Consider the following 14,772-nt stretch of genomic DNA (forward strand, 5'->3'; position numbering starts at 1 on the left):
TTCCGGCTCTGGATTGTTGCATATATTTTATATCTCCATTGATTCTTGCTGAATTCTCTCAGATTAACTATTACAATTCTATGAAGCCCACAGTGCCCCCCCCCCCAGAAGTGGTCTTCTACTCCCTAGAGCTTTCAGAGCCCCTCTTTATTGTAATGGATGGTTTCTACATGTTTACAGAGGTTCTATCTCTCTTAATAAGCTCTTTAGGAACCATATAATGATATATTTTTATCTTCCAAAGCATTTAGCAGAATTCCCTGCCCAGTGCAGGAGCTCAGTTAGACCTGCTTGAATAATTGTTGACTGGTTAGTACAGTTGGAGTAAGGGACTCCAGACTTAATAAAAAGGTTATTCCTTCATAATCAAAAGCGCGTTCTCCCTAGGTATCATAAGCCAATGATAACTCAGTTACAGCTATTTGAAGGCTCCTTGAAGGTTTGGCAATGCCCAGTCATTTTGAGAATGCTACTTTTTAGAAATCTGGAGTGACACATTTTTTTAAATTAAAGTCAGTTAAAATAATTTTGCTCTTCTGTTTCTTGTTGGCAGAAATTGACAATCCAAGATGGACAAGCAAACCAAATTAAATATTTGAAAACACAAGTAAAAACTTGAGGGTATCAAAGGGAGTCATGACTATAAAGAGCCCTGGAACTTGAACTTGCGCACACATCCATATGCTCAGTCAGCAGACACCGCCCTGCAATTGTACTTTCTGCACTTCAGGAGCAAAAACATCTATTTTCAACTATTTTATCTGTGAAAAATTCCACGGAACCCTGTGCTGGAGACTGTGCGTCTGAAATTGTTTGCTAAAATAATGGTCAGAAGCCATTTGTGTTCACAAAACCCAAACTCAGTGTTTGCTGAAGATTAAATATTCCACGGCAGATTTTATCCCCAAATTCGGGGAAGACATGACAAGAATGCAAACATTAATCCTTGGAGGGCCCTTAAATAAGCCTTTCCTCCCCCCATTTTCTGTTTGCTTTTTAAATTTTTTATTCAGGGAATAATAGGTGAGCCCTTCTGTGGATAATTAAGACACATGTAAATTGAAATTCTAAGGCCAGTAATTAAACTGAGGAGCTCCCTGGGTAATGTTTACTTTTTCCCTCCCAGATTGTGAGGTCAGTTCTTCAAGCTGCACTTTTTGTTTTTGCTTTCTTTTTCTCTCGATCACAGAGATGAAAGCCGCCTGAGTCTTAACGATAGCATCCTGTGCAAGAAGAGGTGGGGAGATCCACAGTGGGTTTAGTAAATAATGCACTCTGATGTCTCCAACTTGAAGTCCGTATTTTGAGAGCCCTGATGTACCTAATAGTATTTGGAATGAAAATTTAAGTCCCAAAGCTGGGGCCATTTGCAGAGAGAAAACTTGTGGAAAGTAGGTGTTAACATTCACCTCACAGCTCACCGCCACCTCACGACAAAGCACTTCCACCCCCTTTGTGAAGTTTGTGTGGTGTACACGTCACACACTTGTGGTGTGTCCACTCTTCTTTTGGCTGCTGTCCGCAAAATTATTAATAGCTGCTAACCTTGGCTTGAAGCTTTGGGCATTTATTTTGGGTAAGAAAAGGTAGAAAGAGAAAAGGGACTTTCTAGGAACACATTGCCTTGTATATAACTCTGGAGCTGTTCCAAGAGCCCCTCTTTTGACCATCAGAAATACCTGTGAGATCCGACTATTGTTAAGGATTTATGTCTTTAGGTTGAAATCTTTCGGTTTCACTAGTTTGCTTTCAGATGCAGGTGCTGTGGTGCCGTTCTAGAAATGTCATGGCCCTTTGTCTGTATTCACAGGCTTATGTGCAGCAAGAAGCTTTGAAATCCAATAAATATTGAAATATAAGAATAGATTTCAGGAATTACTTTCCTGCTAAAATCTCAAGACAAAATTCCCTTTGTTCCCATGAGCCCCTTAGATCACACAGGGCATTTGCATCCAACAGGGTCTCTGTAGCTCTTGTTTCTTCTGCTATCACATTGTGTTTATGATGTCATGAGTGGTTACCATGGAGGTAATTGTCATGATGTGGGAGATGTGTGAATTCAGGTGTGGAGAAACTCCGCAGCCTGAGATGATGGGTCTTTGAGAAAAAAAAGGACGAATCCCCTTTCATTCCTTGGTAACAAAAGGGTGAAGCAGGAAAAGATCGGGGAGGGGGGATGGAAATCTGATAACTGAAAATTAGCTTTTGAACAGAGTGCTTTTTTGCTTTGCGTGACACATTGGAAAGTCTTCCATTTATTTGTTTACTTTTTAAAATTATATTTCAATCATTTATCTTATAGTATGGTGTTAAAAATAACTTTTGTGTTCCTTCTTGGAGAGAAATATATGGCTTGTGATAGCAGAAGAGAACACTATATTATGAAATCCAGGGTGAACAGGGAAATCTTTTGAATGATATACCAGGAAACTCAAAGGTGATTTGTTTTGCCCTGTCGGGGGTGAGAGGGAGGGGGAGGGGCAGGCTGACAGCCTGCCAAAAAACTACAAAAAATAAGATCAAGCCAAGCTAACAATGCAGCCAGACCGGCTTGCTGCTGGCATTTGACAATCTACGGAAATGAGGCTGCAGAAATCCACAGGGAATTATTTCTTCCTCATGTTAATGAAGTGCCATACATTTCTTTCTTGGGATGAGGGGTGTTGGGGGTGAGGGCACGGGTGCTGCTGAGCAAGTATTTTAAGGAAATGATCCAGAATCCCCTGCCTCTGGCTTGGCATAATCAATGTCATTACTGCTTGTTTGGAAGCTTTGTCTTTTCTTGGAAAGGACCCAGCACTGGCAGATTCAAGTACTCAGTGTGGTGACCAGTAAAAGACGGAGGATGCCAAACCAAGTGCAGGGAGGCTGGGCGCCCTTGAGCACTGGTTTCTGAGTAAAAGACCTGGGTTCCAGTCCCAACTTCGCCACTGTAGATTTTCTCTTTTGACCTTTCCTGAGGCCCTTAACAGCTCTGTTTGCTCATCCTCCTGATCAAGTGAGACCATTATAAAAATAAATATATGGGTTATAAAAATATATATATTTTAGGCAAGCTACAAATGCAAGCAGTGAGACATTATTTGGGGTTCCATGTCCGCACAAAGATTTGTAACTGTTTTTTTCATCCAGTGGTATCCTTCATGGACTTTCAGGGTGCAAGTGGGCACTTTGGAGACCATTGATGCTGATAGCCAACTCTCCCTGGCATTGCTTTGGGGAAAAGAGAACGTAATAGGGTTCCCAGAGAAAAAGAACCAATGGGACATCTATTTATCTCTCTCTCTCTCTCTCTCTCTATCTATCTATCATCTATCATCTGTCTAAAATTAGATTTATTATGAGGAATTGGCTCATATAATTATGGAAGCCAAGAAGTTCCATGATCTGCCATCCGGGGTATAATTCAGTCTGGGTCTGAAGGGCTGAGAACCATGGAAGCCAGTGATGGAAATCCCAGTCCAAGGGCAGGGAAAATGAAATGAGATGTACTAGTTTAAGCAGCGAGGTAGGAACAAAGGGGCAAATTCTCCTCCACCTGTTGTTGTGTTCAGGTGCTCAGGGGATTGGATGATGTCCACCCACATGGGGAAGGGCATTCTGCTGATTCAAATGCTGATCTCATCCAGAAACATCCTCACAGACATGCACACTCAGAAATGATGTTTAATCTGGGCACCCTGAGGCCCACTCAAATTGACACCTAAAATTAACCAGCATGGAGGGTCATGTCCCCAGGCAATGCTGAGCTCCTGCAAGATCAAGTATAAACTTCTTAGCCTGATGTTTGGGGTCTTCCATAATCACTCCCCGACCAAACTTCTCAATCTCATTTCTTTACTCCATTAGGTATACACTCTTCCTTAGTCAAAACTCCTCTGTCACTTGAGGTACCTCTAGTCTTTCTAGTCTTCTCATTCCCAGCCAATTCTACCTGTTTCCTGGCTCACCCATCCTATATTGACCCTTCCCTGTGAACAACACCTGTTACTGGTGTCATGTATGCATTGTGCATGGTGTGCACTGCACAAGGACATCTGCCCAGGGCAGGGGGGCGAAGGCTTAAATCCAGCCAAATCATATGACTATCTGTGTCTGCTTAGAGGTCAGGTACTTTTTCTCAGTTGCAAAGAGGCACTGGAGAAGGGTGCCTGTAATATAGAATTACATACAGGTATTAGAATTAATTTTTCATCTATCTTTGTCCTACATTTGCTTGAGATTATAAGCTCCTTGCAGAGTCAGGCTTTGATTTTCTTATAGATAATCCCATGAAATAATGCACAATTTAGTTCTGAATTATGGCCAGAGCACTGGGTTCTGAGTAAGAGGCTGTGCTAGGTTCTTTAAGGCTAGAGCTAACTCATTTCTTTGCCTATTTGTACCTTTCGCACAAGAAGTCTTTAACAAAAGAGAAATACATCCCCAATAAATATCTGATTGATCACTTATTTATAGTAACAGTGAGAAAACATCAATACCACTGTCTTCTAAGAATGTTTCAATACCTATCTTAGTTTATTGGAAGCAGAGGTAATAATGGGACCATTTTCTTCTGAGGACTCTGAGAAGAGTTTCTAGTTGGGGCTCTTGGGTCTGGATCTTCCTGGTCATTCAAGAGCCAGACTCTTCTCCATAGGCCGAGGAGGAGAGCCACGTGTCTTCCTCCGAGGTGTTCCTGGATCATTAGTGTGAAGACATGTGGGGGAGTGGCCATAAAATAATCCAAGAGGCCCTAGAGCAGGAGTGAGCCCAGAGGCTGGAGGCGTGCTATGAGGCAGCTGAGACCAGCTCTCCTTGTATGGGGGCAGGCACAGGTGGAGCCCCTGGAGAGAGGTAACCACGAGTGGTGACGTAAAGCGCACTCATTCACGTCCACATCTTCCATTGGTCTGTGTGCAGATGGACTCGTACATCTCCATCCCAGACCCATCTGTCACTGGTCTCTCCACTCAGAGGCCTCAAAGTCTCCCCCAGAGCCATTATGTCCCAAACGGATGGCAGGATCTTTTTACCCAAATCTGGTCATCTTCTAGTGTTCCCTCTTTCCATCCTTGCTTGGTAAACTGGTTTGGCACGTTCATTTGCTCGACTCACTCTTCACTCCCAACTCCCATTCCAGGTTTACATCCATATTTCTTGCCTGAGACGGATGCTGTTCCCACCTTACTGGACCTCCATATCTCCTCTGGCCTCTCCAGCCCCTTCTCCACACAACAGCTGGAGTAAGAATTTCAAAATGCAAATATCTATGTCCCATGTTCCCCAAAGTACCCTGCCTCCCTGCTCAAAACCTCTTAATGCCTTCTGATTTCTCTTAGGATGAAGACCCATATATCCTAAGTAGAGCCTCTAAGAACCCTTATAACCTGACCCCTGGCGACTTCTCCAGCTCCACCCAGGACCAGCACCCCCAGCTCGGTGCTCAGTGTATGAGCCTTCTTCCTGCTTCTCACCAGCTCCAGGCCCAGGCAGCTCCCTCTGCTGGGAATCCTCTCTTCTGCCATGGCTGCCACGCCCACCTCATTTACCTAATTCATCCCTTCTCATTTTCCACATACCAGCTCAAGTATCATTTCTTCAGGGAAGCTGCCTCTGATTCCCAGACCACTTTAGCCCTTCTGCCTTGTACATCTTTGAGCACTTTTCCTTTATCATACATCAGAGTTTGTAATCATATATTTGTGGTTATTTAGTGATGTCTGTTTTCCCCAAAAGGTGGTAAGCTCTGGGATACCTGGTTAGATTTGCCTTCTACTACATCTCCAGTGCCCAGTACATTGTCAGATACACCTTACACTCTCAATTAGTCACACACCGGGTGAATGAGTGCATGAAGGTTGTTCAGGAATGAGGGGCCACCCCATGGGACTGCAGTGTTGGATACATGGAAGAAAGTAGCCAAAAGTGAGGTTGGGAACAAGCTGGTGGCCGAGATCTTATCCTCTGGCATGGGGTGCCATGCAGCCTGTAACACAGAGGTGGGACAGGCTACGAGCTGTGTTTAGAGCAGTAGCTCTGAGAGGGGTCTTGCATGGAGGGTAAAGGGTCTTGGAGCCAGGGAGGCATGCTAGGAAGCATCTGATGAAGATGGCCTGAGTTGGAGCAGTGGAAAGAGAAATGACAGCTGAGAACAAATGCTTTCAGTGTTTACCATTTCCATCCCCCACCCCAGTAGGAAAAGCAGTAGTAGATCAAAGACTTTGCATGATTTCAACATATTTTAATTTATTTGACCTGAATGTTGCTGGTATGTGGGGAAGAGAAAGAAGGGACTTAGAACTGGTGAGGCAAGAGGCAATGTGGCAGAGTCATGAATCTGTACATCTTTCTCCTGTCCCAGGCAAAAGTGGCCCATGGAAGGTTGAGAGAAAAGGAAACTGTTAGGACCTGCTGCCCTGAGCTGATGGTGAGTTGGTATGTGAGGGAGAGTGAAATCCAGGAAGCCTCCTTTAGGGGCAGACATATTTGGTTTTTGGCCTCTTGTTCTGATCTTCCGAGTCTGTCATGGCAGCTTGTCTTAACTGAGACTCTGAGTGTCTTACAGCGGAGGACATTTTGAGAGGGGGATAGTGTGGGGAGCAGAGTAGTCTCAGGAACAGGAGACACCCAATGAAGGGTATTTGCCTCACCCTGGGCTTGGGGCCACATCTCCTATTTCCCTTTTTCTTTTTTGTGATTCTTGTCATCTGAATCATGGTGACAGCACTAGGGTTGTATAATGGATTGCTTTCCTGTTTCACCACGGTTGAGGTAGGTAGAACACAAAGCTTGTTGCCACTAAGTTTTAGCTTTTTTACAAATGTCTTTAATGGGTCTAGCATCCCTTTCTAGCATGTGACCAATACAATAATACTATTGTGCTAATAGTGTCCATGCCTAACATATCCTATGTCATTGGATGTTTTCTTAACTGCAGGCAGGGCTGCAATATGCCAGTTGTGCATTGCCCAGTTCTGGCTAGTACCACTCATGTAAACTCCCATGGGAACAGTGCCCTCTGGAGGTGTGCAAGGTGGCAACCCTGCCCATGAAGTGTGAAAGGGAGGCAGTAGCCTTATTTTGCTGGCTCAGGATGGTGACATGCCTTGTTCAGTGTCATGTGACAGGTAAATGCTGTCACTGCAGCTAGGGTCCAGCTTCTGAGTCTAAATCCAGTTTTAAGTTTGTTGCATCTCCCAGCTAATCACTACTTGAGTAAATGTGTGAATGGAGAAAGATGAAGACACCGATCAGGAGCCCACACAGGGTCATGATTTGTTCTGAAGGTCCTTGACTGCTGTCAGCAGAGCCAGCTGCCTGGACCTGCAGTTCATCTGCCTGGACCTCATCCATTCTTTGTGCACTTTGCCCACATGGTGGGCTCTGGATGACATGGCCTTGGTGTTTTTCTACCTCCCATCCTGAATCCCTTGTATCTTTCTGGTGCACAAGGCCACACCTCCCCTGCCTGTCCCATTCCCTCAGGGCCTCGCTTCCAGCTACTAATAGGTCATCCTCTCCCATAAGGTGTTCATTAATAAAGTGGAAAGCTGTAATTTCAGTTGGGAGTTGCAAAGGATAAAACAGCCTCTAAAGCAGAAAGGAATTACTCTATGTAATGGTGGACTTGCTGGCTGGGTGGGAGAGTTGTGAATCCATGGGGTTTTTATGAGGAAGAGCAGGAAAGGACCTCAGCAATCACACAATGCAGATTATTAAAGAGAGGCCTCAAGAGTTAGTGTGTTTGCTGGGGCTGGACTGGGTTTTTCCATTATGCTATGCTTTCCTCAGGCATTTGAGTTGGGGGCCTTTCCTGACATCTTTTCCACCTTACGTGACTGAAGGTGGCCCTGCATTTGGACCGTCTATGTCCCATCAGTATTTGGGAGAGCAGGAGGGCAGTGTCAAGGGGACAGGGAGCTTGGTCATTGGTGGCCTTAGACCCTGGCTTGACCCCAGGATCCATGCTTTTAAGTGCTATTATAAAATGCAGTCCGTCTAGAGCTCAGTACCTCTTGCCATCAGACTAATGCAGCCTTGGTGGAGGGCGGGGTGGCGGCTGGCTGCCTGGCAATCTCCTGGAGCCCGGGAGAGGGATTACGCTCGCTCAGGCAGCCTCATCACTGTAATAAAAATGGGAGTTATGCTTATCGACTCATCAGGACTGCCCATTTAGACGATTACCCCATTTCCAATCCCATTTCTAGAGAAAAGAGGATTGCCGGACACTTCCTCCCACCCCCACCCCTGGCAGGGCCCTGTCTGTCTGTGGGTTCACGGAGGTGGGGTGGGGGGATGTGTTGGAGGTAGGCACGCAGCAGGCTGCAAGCTTTGCCCTCTTTGTCTTCCAGAGCTGGCAAGCCACGGCGGGATGGCTGTCCCCTGAGAGATGGGAGAGGAGGGGAAACGACCCAGCAGGGGCCTGGAGCAGCTGGCTGGCGTCAATAATTTCCTGTAGGAGATTTTGCTGGCCGGGTACACGTCACCCTGCTGTTGCCCCTCTGTCCTCTCCCATGTGCTGCTAAAATAAACTAAAGCAACCCTTGGGCTGTGTTCACGTAAATGCAGTTATTTAACCTCATCTCTGTGGAGCCCAGGTATAAAATAGCATCACCTATTTGGAATAAGATAGGGAGGAGGTGAGACAGAAAGGTCCCTGAGCAGCTGGAATACACATTATAAAGTTTCTCTTTCGCACAGAAGAAGAGCCTTTTGGGCTCTTGCTCAGAGACCATTGACTCTTACTTAACACACAGCACTAATTAGTGTGGTGGGCTGCTTTCTGACACCCAAGCAGATTGTAAGTGGGAATTAAAGATGGAGGGAAGCTGGAGCCAACAGTTAAGAGCTAGACCAAAGATGTGACATCTGTGGGGACAACTGTGGGTGAGAATCCTGTCCAGAGGGGGATGTTGAATAGCTCGGAAGGTCCCTTCCAACCTTTCAGTTTCTAGCTCTGAGTGTGTCTGGTTTTGACTGTGATGAGGAGGAGCAGGAGGAGAGGAAGGAAGGACTGGGTGCAGTGAGGGGCTGTATGCAGCAGGAAACATAGTCTTGTGTTTGGGGGAGTCCCTGAGTTCTGGTGCTCAGAAGAACTCACCTGCTTTTGCTGGAGTCTTCCAGATACAGTGTCTGTTCTTTTTTTTTTTTTTTTTTTTTANTCTCTAAATAATCTCTAAAGGTACATCCTCATTAGCCCCCTCCCCCCCAAAAAAGAGGATTTTAATATATTACCATTTTTTTCTTAACTTTCCTATTTCTCTCTTCCTCCAGGAGCTCTTTTTTTTTTTTTTAATTTTTAACGTTTATTTATTTTTTGAGAGACAGAGCATGAGCAGGGGAGGGGAAGAGAAAGATGGAGTCACAGATTCTGAAGCAGTCTCTAGTCTCTGAGCTGTCAGCACAGAGCCCAATGTGGGGGTCCAACTCACGAACCACGAGATCATGACCTGATCCAAAGTTGGATGCTTAACCGACTGAGCCGCCCAGGTGCCCCTACAGTGTCTGTTCTTGATCCTCCTTTATTCTTTGCCAGCCAGAGTGAATTCTAATGGATGTTTCTGTGAGACGTTCTTTAATGGAGAATTCTGTGAGACATTGTAGTGTAATGGATAGACATGCCATGGGGTGATGCAAGCCTGTGTTCAGATCCTGGGTCCCCACAAAGCTAGCCAGGTGATTGGTAAAATCACTGAGCCTCAGTTTCCTCATCTGTATATCTACTGTATACATTGTGCATCATGCACCTGCCTGCCCCCAGCCCTTCCCCAGCTCCCCACCGCTCCTCCATGTTCTCAGGGTAAACTCCTTCCCAGACAAGAGTTGCCAAGACATCCAGTAAAGTTTGACTTTCAGACAAATAACAAATAATTTTTAAGTGTTGTTATGATTCAAATACTAAGAAAAATTCTTTATCTGAAATTTAGGTTTCATTGGGAATCCTGTATTTGGAAATAAACTTTTTAGTTTAGAATCATTTTAGATTTCCAGACAAATTATGAGGCTAGTATAGAGAATTGCCCTATAGGTAAACATCTTATGTCAGTGTGATGTATTTGTCACAACTGATGAACTAATCTTGATATATGATCATGACATAAAGTCCAACTTTATTAGATTTCCTTATTTTTCCCCAAATGCCCTTTTCTGTTCCAGGATCCCACCCAGGATAGTACATCACATTTAGTCATCTTGTGTCCTTACGCTCCTCGTGGCTGTGACAGTTGTGACTTGTTTTCGATGACATGAGTATTCTGAGGAGTACTAGTCAGGCATTTTGTAGGATGTCCCTCAGTGGGGGTCCGTCTGATGTTTTCCTCGTGACTAGACTAGGGCAGTGAGTTTGGGGCAGTAGGACCACGAAGGCAAAGTGCTGTTCTCATTCTGTCATGTGGCTGCTACATACTGTTTGTGTGACTTATCACCGTTGATGTTGACCCTGATCACCTAGCTGAGGTAGTGTTTATCACCTTGTATTTTATTTGCCAAATCTGGTAGCTCTTCGAGGCCTAGGAATCCTTTATGACTGAGAGACAGAAAGATCTATATATATATATTTTTAAATGTTTTATTTATTTCTAGGAGAGAGAGAGAGACAGTGTGAGCAGGGGAGGGTCAGAGAGAGAGGGAGTCACAGACTGAAACAGGCTCCAGGCTCTGAGCTGGCAGTCAGCACAGAGCCCGACGCGGGGCTCGAACCCACGAACCGCGAGATCATGACCTAAGCGAAAGTCGAACGCTTAACCGACTAAGCCACCCAAGCGCCCCAGATCTATATTTCTTACTGCCTTACTGCTGCAGAGTTTTTCTGCTCCAACCTTAGAACAGTTTCCTCTAGTAGGGCCTGGTTAGGTGCTGGGCCCCTGCTCTGGATCTGTTCTCAGCTGGTAGTGGTCTCTGTGCGTATGAGCCCAGTGCATCCCTAGCATTTTGCACAGTGCCTGTTGGAACTCAATAAGTAATTGTTGAATATGTGAACAGTTGGTTATTCCAGACAATTCAGGTAAAACCTCTAGTAAAGTGCCTGCCTTATAAACAGTATATGTTCAATGTTCAGGAAATGCCTGTTTTCTATCCCAATATAGAGAGAATTATATTTTCTAGATTTGAGCCACTGTATTAAGTTTGTGCTTGCCCGACATCCCCAACATATGCCCCTACCTGGAGACAAGATTCTGGAGCAGTGGTCTCCTAGGGTTCCCTCAGAATCACAGTTACCTGCGTCAACGCATCAAGGGGGCCACTTAATGACAGAGATGTTTGGCTAAGTAGGCTACTCTCGGTCAATTTGAAAATTAAAAAGGCATCCTTCTCCCAATGGAAAAACTGCAAATTATGTACCCCTTGGCCCAAATTTTCATAATCAGCCCCTTGACCCTTTGTTATTTCGTGAAAGGGACCCACCTCACTCTCTTTTTATGGCCTACACACAGCACATATGTGAATAATGTTTACACCCAGTGTTGCTTATCCTTGGTGATTTCTATACCTGAAGGTTTAGGAGTAGGTGAACTTTTCTCTTTTCACTCATCCGGTGTAGTTGTGACCCCATTCCTGAGATCCAAAGGGAGGAGACACCTCATATAGTAGTCCCAGGAATCTCTGATCAACTGTAGGGCTAATTGTAATGTTTATCGTTTGTTATCTCCCTGAAGGCAGGTGCTTCACCTGCCTCACCTGTAATCTTCTCAATAGCCCCACGAGTCGAGAATTATTATTTCCATATTTCAAATAAGAAATCTCCGGTTTGAGGTGCTTTAAGAATTTGCCCACGTTTGTTTGTGGTGGAGTCAGGCTTGGGGCTAGGGCTGTGTACTTGAGTCTGAGCTCTGTCCTTTGGGGTTGGCAGTCTCTTCACGGTTCAAAAAGTTCTGTAAGATGGAGTCAGCATTTCCCAATGGCTTGTGCCCATCAGAATGGTTCTTAGGTCTTTGTATTCCCCGGATACCTCACTGAGTCAGGCCTCCATCTATCCATGTCTACACACCTGCCAGAGCCTCCTTCATGGGTTCCTGGACCTGGATTCCTCTCCCATAGCCTGGTTACTCCCGTGCTGCTATTGCCCTACTCCAGAATCACATGGATGCTAATTTTCAGCCTTATATATCCTCTGTCTTGCTTTCAAGACTCTGTACTCTATTCTTCCCCCACATCTAACTTTATCTGAGTTAGCCACAGTCTTTTGCATGGCCTGCATGGAGGCCATCCACACTCTACTTCGGTGTGCTGAATATGTCCTTGGAGACCCTGAGCCTTTTCTCCCCTCCTCAGATTCTCCCTTTCTCTTCAGATCCTGGGGCAGGTTCCTCCTGAAAGGTATACTGACTAGTCCCTAACCCACTTACCTCTCCTTAGATCTCCATGGCACCTGGCTGTGCAAGACCTGAATTAGTTCAGAGTTGCCCTCTGGCTTATGTGTGATCTTAGGGAGATCCTCTGGACTTCTAATCCAGTTTCCCAATCTGAATTGCAGTCTTCTGAAGGACAAAAACCTCTTTATAAACAAAATCAACTTTATTGAGGTGTAATATACACATATAATAAAATGCACCGGTTTTAAATTCTCACTTTAATAAGTTTTGACAAATGTAAACATCCATGTAACCACCAACACAATGTATAGAACATTTCCATCACCTCAAAAGTCCTTCTGTGGCCCTTGCAGTCAATCCCCTACCCCCAACCCAGACAACTACTCAGTGGATTTCAGTATTACAGGTTAGTTTTGCCTGATTTTGAATTCTACATAAATCTAGTCGTAAAGAGTGTACTGTTTTGTGTCTGGCCCCTTTTGGCTCAGCACAGTGTTTTAAAAGTTCCTCCATATTGTGTGTACCCACGATTCATTATTTTTCATGGCTGAGCAGTATTCCATTGGATACACAAAACACAACTTGCTTATCCATTTACCTGTTGGTGGATATTGGGGTTGTTTCCAATTTTAGCCATTGTGAATAAAGGGGCTTTAAGTGTTCATGCACAGGTCCATGTGGGCATGTTTTCATTTTGCTTTGGTGTACACCTAAGGGCAAAATTTCTAGGTCATATAGTAAGTATGTATTTAATTTTATTTGAAACAAATTATTTCCCCAAATGATGACTCTGTTATATACCCTACCAGCAATGTAGGAAAGTTCCAGTTGCTCCACATCCTCACCCACACTTGACATTGTCAGTTTTTAAAATTTCAGTGAGTAAACAGTCATATCCCATTATGGGTATAATGTGAATTTCCCTGATGATTAAAGATGTTGAACACCTTTTCATGTGCTTATTGGTTAGTCATATATTTTCTTTTGTGAAGTGCTTGCTGAAAATTTATCTGTTCCAAATTTTTTATTGTATATCTTTTGAATTTTTGAGTTTTGACAGTTCTTTCTATATTTTTATGGAAATGCTATCAGATATATTTTTTGTGGCTATTTTCTCTGACCATGGCAAATCAAGAAACATACACTTTCTTAACTGTGTTTTATTTTTTTTAATTTTTAATGTTTGTTGATCTGAGAGAGAGAGGTGGGGGGAGGGGCAGAGAGAGAAGGAAACACAGAATCTGAAGCAGGCTCCAGGCTCCAAGCCATCAGCACAGAGTGCAACATGGGGCTTGAATTCTTGAACCGCAAGATCATGTCCTGAGCTGAAGTCAGATGCCCAACTGGGTGCCCCTTAACTGTATTTTATTTATTTATTTATTTATTTATTTATTTATTTATTTATTCNAAATAAAAGTATCTTTTGGTTTGCCTCCCTCCCTCCCTCTTTGTTTGTAACTATTTTTTCACCTTCCCTTCCCCCATGGTCTTCTGTTAAGTTTCTCAAGATCCACATAATACGTTCCAGTTCCATCCACGTTGTGGCAAATGGCATAATTTCATTCTTTCTCATTGCCAAGTAGTATTCCATTGTATATATAAACCACGTCTTCTTTATCCATTCATCAGCTGATGGACATTTAGGCTCTTTCCATAATTTGGCTATTGTTGAAAGTGCTGCTATAAACATTGGGGTGTGTGTGCCCCTATGCATCAGCACTCCTGTATCTCTTGGATAAATTCCTAGTAGTGCTTGCTGGGTCATAGGGTAGTTCTATTTTTAATTTTTTGAGGAACCTCCACACTGTTTTCCAGAGTGGCCACGCCAGTTTGCATTCCCACCAGCAGTGCAAGAGGGTTCCCATTTCTCCTTAACTGTATTTTAAAGAGAAGATTTTAATTTTGATGACATTAAAATTTATCCATTTTAATAATTTTTCTAATTTTATGGCAAATATGTTTTCTATACTGTGAAGCCTTTATCTGTCCCAAGATTGTGAAGATTTTCTCCTAAGTTTTCCTGTAGAGGTTTTATTTTTGTTTATTATATTTATTTGTTTTTTACATTCAGTCTAACGTATGGTCTATCTTGTTGAATGTTCCATGTGCACTTGGAAAGAATGTATATTTTGTACTAGGTGAATGTCATTAGGCTTGACAGTGATATTCATCTATATTTTTATTGATTTTATGTCTCTATTCTATCAGTTATTGAGAGAGGAGTGTTGAAGACTCCAACTGTAATTTAAATTTATGTTTCTCCTTTGGTTTCTGTCCAGTTTTGTTGCATGTATATTAAATATCTGTTATTAGGTGAATACCCATTAAGATTGGTTTTAAATCTTCTGACCTTACTGAATTGACTCCTTTATCATTGTGAAATGTCTCCCTCTCTCTGGTAATATTGCTTGCCCTGAAGTCTACTTCCTCTGTTATGAATATAGTTCGTCCTGCTATCATATTTGCATGGTATATCATT

At 43.6% G+C, this 14,772-nt stretch overlaps 1 long non-coding RNA gene across 1 annotated transcript; it reads left to right on the top strand.

Moving 5' to 3' along the window:
- The first annotated feature begins 2,061 nt into the window (after window positions 1-2,061).
- LOC144220998 (uncharacterized) lies at window positions 2,062-8,529 on the top strand. The gene is made up of 5 exons (XR_013331917.1): window positions 2,062-2,136; window positions 5,123-5,225; window positions 5,322-5,430; window positions 6,344-6,409; window positions 8,334-8,529. It is a non-coding gene; the product is annotated as an uncharacterized LOC144220998 (long non-coding RNA).
- Window positions 8,530-14,772: the final 6,243 nt, after the last annotated feature.

The sequence above is a fragment of the Crocuta crocuta genome, unplaced genomic scaffold (genome assembly GCF_008692635.1).
Source record: "Crocuta crocuta isolate KB4526 unplaced genomic scaffold, BGI_CrCroc_1.0 scaffold124, whole genome shotgun sequence".
Classification (NCBI taxonomy): Eukaryota; Metazoa; Chordata; class Mammalia; order Carnivora; family Hyaenidae; genus Crocuta; species Crocuta crocuta.